At 31.1% G+C, this 9422-nt stretch overlaps 1 long non-coding RNA gene across 1 annotated transcript; it reads right to left on the bottom strand.

Annotated features, from left to right (window-relative positions):
* Positions 1–620: 620 nt before the first annotated feature.
* Positions 621–7703, bottom strand: LOC126891759 (uncharacterized). Its single transcript, XR_007700544.1, has 3 exons — positions 6939–7703; positions 6686–6880; positions 621–1219 (listed from the first exon to the last, which is right to left on the bottom strand). It is a non-coding gene; the product is annotated as an uncharacterized LOC126891759 (long non-coding RNA).
* Positions 7704–9422: the final 1719 nt, after the last annotated feature.

Raw genomic sequence — 9422 nt, 5'->3', positions numbered from 1 at the left:
GAAGAGGAAGTAGCCCTAAGCGCCAGACTCCACTTGCGATTTGTAGTTGTGAAGATTGAACACATTCTTTCAAATAGAAGTCAATCCATGATTATTTAGTCACAAATGGATTGACTTGTATTTGAAACAATGTGTTCAATCTTCCTGATTACAAATCGCAAGTGGAGTGCGGCGGTAATAACACCAAAATATTCCATATAGGTCCATAGAAGGTACACAGACATTGAAAAATTCCTGGAATATCCCCCAAAACATGTTCCCTGAACATCCCAGGAAAATCCTGTGTCAGCATTTTAAACATTACCTGAATGTCTTATTGGAACATTCCATGAATGTCCACGAATGTTCTCTGGACATTCAAAATATATTTTGTAGACATTCCCTGGATACACCAGAAATACAGTGATGAGCGCTCTAATAACCGGCAAAATAGCACAAAAGATGTATTAAGTAGTGAGATAAAAAGACATGAAACTAGTTGAGCTGGGAAATTTAGCGATATTAACTTATACATTTAGATTGTGTACCACCTTCAGACATATCAGACGAGTTTGGAAACTACCACTGTCACAGTGACAGTTTTAGTTGACATACTCCTCCGATATGTGTAAAGGTGGGATCAATATAACGTAAATTTAAAGGTTAATTTCGCTAAATTTCCCAGCTCGACTAGTTTCATTTCTTTTTATCTCACAACTAAATATGTTGCCCATATTTTGCCGGTTATTAGGGCACTTATCACTGTACATCCTTGCTGATGTGACAATACCTCCTATCTGTTTTTTCATGAGTTTTGTATGAGAGATGGAAAAACATGTTTTAAGGTCACCTCCTGTGTTCATATGTAAGTTTTGACTTGTTTTGTAGTTCATAGATAGTTTAATTTACTACAAAACAAGTCAAAAAATATCATATGAAAACAGGAGGTGACCCTAAGACAAGTTTTTAGTCTCTCTTACAAAACTCATGAAAAAACAGATAGGATGTATTATTACATCACTGAGGATATGTGGCCATACCAAATAATACATCCTTGATAAATATAAACATTTTTATTGAACAAAATCTTTTCATACATTTTTTTAATGCAATTTACTGATATTCCTAAATATTTCAAAAAAATGTGTCACATTTGCTTTGTAAACCTTTCTTTTGCCTTTCGTAGCCACATATTCCGTTTCCTTCCTGGTTTTTTGTAGACCACTTCTCTTAGCTGATTCTAAAAAAAATGAAATAAATGGTAATTTTTCTATCCTTTACAATTAACAATCAGAAGAAATATTATTTACAGATAATGATATGCATAATAATAATAGGTTTGTTCTAGCATCAGTTTGAAACCATCAGCGAATAGTGGACCAGCGCGAGTAGAGGGGATCGCACTGGTGACTGTATTATGTTCTTTTACTGACCAACTGTTTGCTGATGGTTTTTGACTAGTTTGACTGTTTGCTAGAACAAACCTAATAATAATAAATATTTTGTATTTTGACAATGACATCTGATGTGGAAGTCAAAACATTAATAAAATTATTTTTTCAAGTTAACTTTCACATGCGCGTCTTAAAATTGTACTTTTAATACTTACCCTAACAACACACAACATTCCAGGAATGTACTACCAAAGTTCTATCAATATTTGAATGTCCTGGACATTTAGGGAACATTCGGTGAACATCTGATTAAATTATTCGTGGAATGTTACCATAAGACATTCTGTGAACATACTACCAATGTTCCTGTTCATTTTCAAATTCACGGCGCATGTATTTGTGCATGGTGCTTAGAGAGGGCATCACGTGACTAAAAACGACCAATGACCTCACTTCAGACTTCGGTTCGGCCATCTTGACATGCATCTTGCCTTGGCCACCTTGCCGTGCGTGATCGTTATTTGTTTTTATTTGTGCTTTTTAAGAATATTTTTTAATTCGGATACTTTTATAATAACTTTAATAGTATTATTAATATAGTGCATAAAATCAGTTGGAGTAGCAGAAGCAATGTAGATAAAAAATCTGCAGGAATAATGTTTCAAAGGTTAGTATATTATGCAAATATGTAAACAAAGGCATGCCCCTATTTCAGAAAATATCCATTTATTATTTTAATAATTGCGAATAAGCCACAAACTTGCTTATTCCTAATTAAAATAGTAAATAGAGATAATAACAAACGGATTATTTGTAAAATTAAATTTTTTTTTGCGTTTTTGCTAATGTATGCGTTTATAAACAGGATGGTAGACCACACACTATAATAGTACCAACTAATGAATACACAGTATGAATAGTACAGTCGGTTCGCTAAACTTAGTCTCAGACACAACTGGCTAGTGATTTTAGTAAATAATTTTGACAATTTGGTAAAATTGGCAAAAAAATAACTAAATAGTTAGTAATTTTGGCAAAAATGGCCAAAAACAAAAAAATTACCTACTAAAATCACTAGCCAGTTGTGGCTAGGGAAACGACTATACTAATAAACAATTTCTAAGCTGCTTTTTATAATATTTTGTGAGTTCATTAATCATATTTTTTATTTAAAACTAAAATTTGTTAATAATGCTCAGTAATGCATATATTTTGTATTTTTAGCTTTCCAGAAGATCCTGCGAAGAAGGCATGAAGTATTAATCAGATTTGTTAATAGAGCAGTATGTTCAAAACATTTTTTAGAAAAAGATATTGACAGAACTTCACTTTCAACCGTTTGAGAGACTGTGCTGTTCCAATAGCTTATATCACACAGGTAATATGCTTAACCCAATTAATAATACAATTACAATATACAGTTGGAAAAATTAAAGAATAGGGCTTTTCATTTACAGTCATTTGTTTCGAGCTACTGTCATATGTCGTATAATCCGTGTTGTATTAATATTATACACAGATTATATAACATATGGCAGAAGCTCGAAACAAATGACAATCGATGAAAAGCAATATAGGGCTTTGTTCATTGTCATTTGTTTCGAGCTTCTGTCATGTGTCACATATATTAATATATATACGTCATACATCTTTGGTTTGTATCATTGATTATATCAATAACGTATGATGTAGATATATTAATATTATGTGACACATGACAGAAGCTCGAAACAAATGACTGAATGAAAAACCCTATAACCATGAACGATCACATCAATCACTTATTTTGTATAGGGCTTTTCATTCAGTCATTTGTTTCGAGCTTCTGTCATGTGTCACACAATATTACTATATCTACGTCATAAGTTATTGGCATATACCAATGATACAAACCAAAGACGTATGACGTAGATATATTAATATTATGTGACACATGACAGAAGCTCGAAACAAATGACAGTTGATGAAAAGCCCTATTTGCTGTCTTTTTCTATAAATCACAAACGTTTGTTACCTATAGAAAAAGATCATCATCATCATTGGCTCGACAGCCCTTTCTGGGTCTTGGCCTGTTCCAGGATTCTTCTCCACTCTGATCTGTTTCATGCTTTTTTTCTCCAGTTTTTTATTTTTAATGTTTTTATATCATTTTCTATTTGTTCTAAAATAGAAAAAGATAGCAAATACAACATAAGTGATTGATGTGATCGTTCATGGGTATAGGGCTTTTCATTCACAGTCATTTGTTTCGAGCTTTTGTCATGTGTCACATAATATTAATATATCTACGACATACGTTATTGGTATATACAATAATAGATACAAACCAAAGACATATGACATAGATATATTAATATTATGTGACACATGACAGAAGCTCGAAACAAATGACAATTGATGAAAAGCCCTATTCTTTCATTTTTCCAACTGTAGATACCGTTGTTCTTCATTATCTACATCAGAGATCTAAGTTGACATTGTTGCCCAATTACAAAAAATTTTTGAATTCATTTTAAGTCCAATATATCACATAATTATTGCGAAGTAGATTATACAAGAAAACAGATTAATGTTGAATGCAAATAAATAAAAACATCAGAAATAGAAAACAAGAATTAAGTTATAATCTTAAGTTAAAGTAAATAATAAAAACAATAAATATAATAAAACAAAATACTTATTAGTTTGTGAAAAAGCTATTTCTTTGTGGCATTTTTGTAATTATTGTAACTATTTTAATGGGGAAATAAGCCAGAATTTACTTGAAAAAATAACTTTATTATGGTTTCTACTTCCACATCGGACGTCGTTGTCAAAATACAAAATGTTTTATTATTTTCTTTATTAAATATTATTTATTATTTATTTAAATATTATTTAATTTATTATTTATTTTATTATTATTATTATATGCATATTATTACCTGTAAATATTTCTTCTGATTGTTAATTGTAAAGGATAGAAAAATTACCATTTATTTTATTTTCTTTTAGAATCAGCTGAGAGAAGTGGTCTACAAAAAACCAGGAAGGAAATGGAATATGTGGCTATGAAAGGCAAAAGAAAGGTTTACAAAGCAAATGTGACACATTTTTTTATAGGAATATCAGTAAATTACATTAAAAAAATGTATGAAAAGATTTTTTGCAATAAAAATGTTTATATTTATCAAGCATGCATTATTTGGTATGGCCACATATCGTCAGTGATGTGACAATACCTCCTATCTGTTTTTTCATGAGATTTGTAAGATAGACTAAAAACTTGTTTGGGCCACCTCCTGTTTTCATATATTTTTTGACTTGTTTTGCAGTAAATTTAACTATCTATTTACTACAAAACAAGCCAGAACTTACGTATGCAAACAGGAGGTGACCTTAAAAAATGTTTTTCGTCTCCTGCAAACCTCATGAAAAAAGATATAGGAAGTATTGTCACAGCACTGACGATATATTTCAGAGAATGTCTAAAAAATATACTGTGAATGTTCAAAGAACGTTCGTAGACATTCATGGAATGTTCCAACAAGACATTTAGTCTAAAAAATATACTGTGAATGTCCAAAGAACATTCATGGAATGTTCCAACATTCATGGAATGTCCCAACAAGACATTCAGTCTAAAAAATATACTGTGAATGTCCAAAGAACATTCATGGAATGTTCCAACAAGACATTCAGTCTAAAACATATACTGTGAATGTCCAAAGAACATTCGTAGACATTCATGGAATGTTCCAACAGAACATTCTAAGAATATTTAAAATGCTGACACAGCACATTCCAGGGACTTTCCAGGGACATTCGTGTGCATTTGGGGACATTCCAGGAATGTTTGGAATGTCCTGTGAGTACATTCTAGGAACATTCATGGAATGTTTTGTGTTATTAGGGTATATCATAAATAACTATTAAAACTATCTTAAGAGGAAACAGTATCGATCAACAGGTAGCGAAAATGTGTTCCAAGATTGCGGCTGTAATTTTGAATATTTTTCAAGATATTTGGCACACATATTCGTAATATAATAAAGAATGGCGGTACAGAGCCCAATTTGAAAAATATATTATTATGTGGAAATTACTCTGTAATTAAATACAATATAAAAAAACGAGCTTGTACCGCCATTAAGAAGAACAAAAAAATACACTTTCTTCAAATAAACTTTTTTATCCGATTTTGTGTTATTTTGGAACTACTAAAATTTTTTATTTCATTAGTAGTTCCAAAATTACACAAAATCTAGGCATCGGATAAAAAAGTTTATTTGAAGAAAGTGTATTTTTTTGTTCTTCTTAATGGCGGTACAGGCTCGTTTTTTAAATATTGTATAATTACAGAGTAATTTCCACATATTAATATATTTTTCAAATTGGGCTCTGTACCGCCATTCTTTATTATTTTACGAATACGTGTGCCAAATGCCTCGAAAAAATATTCAAAATTACAGTGACAATCTTGGAACACGTTTTGGCTACCTGTTTATCGCTACTGTATTACCTTAAAACATTGTAATTTGCTAAACCAGTATATTTTACTCTACTACTACTCTACTAGCTACCTCATTTTCCACTGTTTCTAAAGACTTGTTTACATGGGTAGAGTTTTGAGGAGAGTAGAGTAGCGGTAGTACTCTACCAAAAATGGCTTGATACCATTCACATGAGGAGAGTACAAGTATAGTACTGATGCTAGTATAGTGAAACCGATTTTTATATTTTTAAACACTCTTGATTATAAGTGCACCTTAAATTCTTAATTTTTTGCTTAAGGTCGTTTACTCCAAAGCCCCCTTTGCCATTCTTTCGACGATTTCATCCTCCGCAGCTTGCTGCAAACTTTTATTTCTGTAGTATACACTACCTAAATTCCATAAACACTGGTATTCGCCGTATTATAGCTCTACAAGTTTTAAAGTTTCATCTTCGGTGAACTTCATTTTCACTATTTACACAAAACACAATTCCAGCCAGAATGACAGCGCCCCCATGTACTCTCCTACCTACTCTATTCTGCCATAATTGAGCGTGTTCCATGGGTAGAGTGTGCAGCCGAGTAGACATTTTGGCAGTAGTGGTGGTCATAGAGTAGTTACTTTGCCATAGGTTGCTAGTCACTCTACTTTAACTCCAACTATACACTCTACCAGCTATTCTACTGTGCTGAGCATTTTTACAGGTAGAGTTACTCTACTCTATAAAGTACTTGCATCATTACTCTACCTGTGTAAACAAGTCTTAAATCTACTGAATGAAAATCTACTTAATCTTAATCTACTCTTAATGAAAAATGTCTAAAATCATTTACCCACCTTGTATTATTGTAGAATTTAAGACAGTCCAGTGCCTTATAAATAATTTCAATATGAATATGTTTTTCTTTAATTCTCCTTTGATACCACTCCATTTTAGATTTTGGGGAACTTATTTCATTGTGTTTATAGCCCATATTTATTGAAGGAACCCAATCTGGAGATTGTTATTATCGATTAAGTCGGCTGGTTTTCCTATAAGATTAAAATGTTAACATCTTCAAAATTCGTTACTGTTGTAATTGTAACTTACCAGATATAAAATGATTACAGCAGACAGGACAGTAAAATTTTCATTTCGCTAGTAAAACCTGTACATTGTATTGCATTTAACCATTGTTGTCTCTCAGATACCTTATTTAGTTCAGTTTAAAAGTGAACTTTATCTTGACTTTATCACAATTACTTTGCATTTCACACTTCAAAACACAACACCAATGAAGCATATTATCTTTCTAAATTAATACTTCCAGAGAAAATGTTAAATTAATCTTTGTACAACACAAAATTACAAAGAAATACAACTAAAATTATCTAAAACTCATTAAGAACAGATAGAATAAGATTTATCTTTTACACCCAGTAGCCATATCAAGCCATATTGACATATTGATTTAATTTTGACAGCATGTTGGAACGGATTTAAATTTGTAACCCCGCACAACCACGCAACTCGAAACACAAGTACGCAAACACGGTTGCGTGAAGCGTGGCTCGCAATCGTGAAATTTACGAGACTTGCTCGACCGGTAGATTCTTGTAAAATCGACCGACCTGCTCATGGTGGCGGTTTTTTTGAAATTTTATAAGGACGCTTTGTGTATCTTTAAATGAGACATTTAAAAAAAATGCCGTGTCACGCTAGTGATATTAGAGAGTTATTGCCACCGGCAAATAAAGGATCCTTTATTACAGGATACTTTAATAAAGGACAAATACAGGACGGGTCTAAAAGAGTGGTATTGCAAACGCAGTTAAAGAATCTTTTATTTTGACAAATGACATGAAATATTTTTGTAAATATAAAAATAACCTATAAAATTCCATTTGTCGATATAAATTAAAATAAGATAATTGAAGAGTAAAACGTTAAATTTAATTATTTTGTCATTTAAAGATGTTTAGAGAACAACATAATATATCCAATAATACTCATCGTTCAATAATATGGAAGTGCAATAAATTGGAAATACTATTTTAGGAGTTTTTAAATACTTTTGCATTATGGGTATATGTAATGGGGAATTTCTGGAGAATATATTATTAGGGAATAGTGGATATCCATTCCTCAACTACAACTACCGAATGACACCATTCCAGAATTTTCAGAAAAGTTGTGTTTTTATAATCCATCACAAATCCCTTCAAGAGTTGTTATTGAAAGAACATTTGGTATTGTGAAGAGATTTCCCATTTTACCATATGTAATGAGATGCAAGTTACCTTTTATTCAAAGAATAATATCAGCTTGTTCAGTTTTACATAATCTAATGCGACTAAATTGTGTGTGTGTGTTTGTTTAAAATTATTGTTCGACATTTAAAGCTAGCGCTTAAACTAATTTTATTTTTATTGGACTGCAGTTTGTTAATAAATTTATAAATAAATATAAATATTATATTGGTGACTGATTTTAAGTATTTTATGATCATTAGCAGGTTTTAAATAATAAATTTATAAATATGTACATACATGCTATTGGCGTTTGATCTTTTATCCATTATGGCCCTCTCTTTCTTTCTTTTCACCTCTGGATAACTAGTTATCAGGAAGTTTATCTGACAGATTAGATACTAATAGATATCTGACAGAGAAAAACTTCCCGTTAACTAGTTATCCGGAGCTGAAAAGACAGATACTAAGGATACTGTTATATAAACTTCCCAATAATTAGTTATCTGAAAATGAAAAGACCTCTAATCTGTCAGATAAACTTCCCGATATACAAAAAGATAATAGAAGAATTAAGCTTTATGCTGGTTTTTATTAATTTTTTTGGCAATGTTTAAATAAACAAATACTGATGGCATGAAATGGATCACGAACAAGGAGGAATGAAGAAGGAATTGGAGATTGTGTTTACCATTAAACGCATAAAACTGCAGTATCTGGGACACATATGATAAATCAGCACCGTTACTCCCTGCTGCAGTACATATTGCAAGGTACAGTCAAAGGTAAGCGAAGACCTGGTAGAGGGAGAATATATCAATGGAACTGTTTCGAATCGCAGCTAGCAAGGTTACGATTGCTATATGATTTCCAACATTCGAAACGGATAAGAACCAAAAGAAGAAGATGGCATGAAAATGAAAGTGTATTAATACTTTTGATTAAAAACTTTATAGATTCTAATCTATAAAAGATTAAATTTTCAAAAATAAATACTTGAACCTTTGTTTTATTTTGTTAACCTGTTGTTATATATCTGTTGAATAGAACTCTATTTTGAATCTAGAATTTTAACAAATCCTAACTTTCATTAAAATTTATTGATCTTTTATCTTCAATCTCTTATATCTTCAATAAATATTTATTTCTATAGAAAAATGTAAAATATATTGAGTTTAATAAATGAGTTACTGATATTTTAAGTCTGATCATTGTAATTAGTAACAATTTAAAATTATTTACCTAATATTCCTTTTTACAACTTCTTGTAATAACTCAAGCTTCAATAAAATGTTCTTTTCTATATTCGTTTGGGTCAAAACATCAATAATCTATATCTCAGAAT

The sequence above is a fragment of the Diabrotica virgifera genome, chromosome 9 (assembly GCF_917563875.1).
Source record: "Diabrotica virgifera virgifera chromosome 9, PGI_DIABVI_V3a".
In the NCBI taxonomy this organism is placed as follows: Eukaryota; Metazoa; Arthropoda; class Insecta; order Coleoptera; family Chrysomelidae; genus Diabrotica; species Diabrotica virgifera.
This window is presented reverse-complemented; position numbering and strand designations above follow the sequence as displayed.